Below are 1845 nucleotides of genomic sequence, written 5' to 3'. Positions count from 1 at the left end.
TTTCTTCAGCCCTTGAATGATCACCACACAGGCCACAGCAGTTAGCAAATGTCCAGTTAATGTGGCAGTTCTCCACAGTTCTGGTTGGTGCAGTCGGCTGGTGTGCTAGGCTCCAGAGAGAAAATTATTCAGATAGCTGGGAGCTAATGGGTTTAAACTGTCTGCTCACCAGCATTAAATTGGCTCAGTGAAATCCTCAGGGCTTGAGAAGCAGCTGCTGACAGAGGTAAGAATTTAAGACTGACCTGAGAAAGGTCTTGCCTGTTTTGGGGCCAGGGCTTTCTCTTTCTCTTCTCTTACAGGGAGGTAAAAAGTGGTTTCGAGCTCCTCAGTCACAGCATTCAGTATCTACCGCCTTGGAGACAAATGAAACTCAACACTTGTAAATTCAGCACTGCCCTAAGCAAACTCCAGCAGAGAGGACACTTTCAGTTCACCACCTGATTTGAGCCCAGCCCCTGAGTCCTCCCCTTGAGATACACCCTCCCATTAACAGCCATGGGCTTTTTCTATGTGCTGGCCACTTAGCAGCTGGGTTAGTAGACTTATTCTACGTGATGTCTCTTAGATTACTTGCCAGGTTAAATGCTGTTGCGTATTCTTGTTCAGTTCATCAGTCTGTAAACACTGGTTTATCTCATACCCTTTCTCCACAACTAAACCCAGCTGTGTTCCCAGGGCTCTGCACAAGCTATTGGCTTCATTCTGCTCTCGAGTAGCCCTGAGAGATTTTACAAACGGAGCTAAAAAGGCTTTATCTCTACTTTGGCATACACTTTGGTCCTCCTTGCAGTCCTGGTTTCTCTTTTTCTATGCCACAGTTCTTTTCTGGCCTCTGGGCCCATGTCCTCTACTCAGGGAAACTAACTCAGGGAACAGTATGCCTCAACTTGCTCCAGCACATGCTGCAGGTGGTGCACACACATCTGCAGAGATGTCAGTCCCTAACTCACCACCTGAGATCCTCAAACCTCTACAGAGCATCTGCCTGCTTAGAAGATGCTTATGCGCTTATGCGTCTGGTTGAGAAGCTGGTGCTTCTGGGACAGCTGTGTAAGTTGAATCCAATTCTGAGCTTAGAGCACAACCTGCCCAACATCCGCAGTTCAGCAGTGAGCAAATCTCCAGGTGAGATCCAGGGCATCTCTGGCACTCTGGAGAATAACATTGCACCAATAGGCATAGACTACATAGTAGCTAGCATAGAGGGAAAGGCTCTGAGCTCACTTAAGACAAAACAATTCCAAAGCAATTGGTTTAGAACACAAGCAATCAATCTGCATAAAAGTATCTTGACATAATATAATATAGCCAAGCCTATTTAATGGCCAACTCTCCCCCAGAAGACTTGCTCTTCCACTTACACTTCCCATGCCCTCTCTGCGCTTATGGCAGTCAGGACCATTCCTGAGCTGATGGATGCAGCTCACCAAAACAACCTAAGGATGCAGAAAACTTTTTTGCCAGGTTAGGAATGACACCGTCTCCACAAAGAGCCTGACAGAAGGGGGTGAAGCTGCATGGCCAGGAAGAGGGAGAGATGGGACAGGTGAGAGCAAGTGCTGCCTCACCTTTCCAGACAGTGGAGCTGGTAGGGATGCTCAACTGTGCCCCTTCACCCCACATGCTGGGCTGGGTGTTGGAGGGAAAGAATTTTCCCTTCTAGGCTAACTGGAAGGCATTACAGCCTGCCTAGGATAAGGATTCAGGGCTCTGTTGGCTGGGTGTCTTTTTTTATCTCAAAGGTTTGAGTTGCTTCGTTTACCTGTTACAAAAAAAAAGTCTGTGGCTTTTACTACCTGGAGTAGGTAGGAAATCAGATCATCCTATAGGTTAAAAAACATG

Source organism: Mesitornis unicolor, unplaced genomic scaffold, assembly GCF_000695765.1.
Source record: "Mesitornis unicolor isolate BGI_N332 unplaced genomic scaffold, ASM69576v1 scaffold17028, whole genome shotgun sequence".
NCBI classification, from domain to species: domain Eukaryota; kingdom Metazoa; phylum Chordata; class Aves; order Mesitornithiformes; family Mesitornithidae; genus Mesitornis; species Mesitornis unicolor.
Note: the sequence above shows the minus strand (reverse complement) of the source record.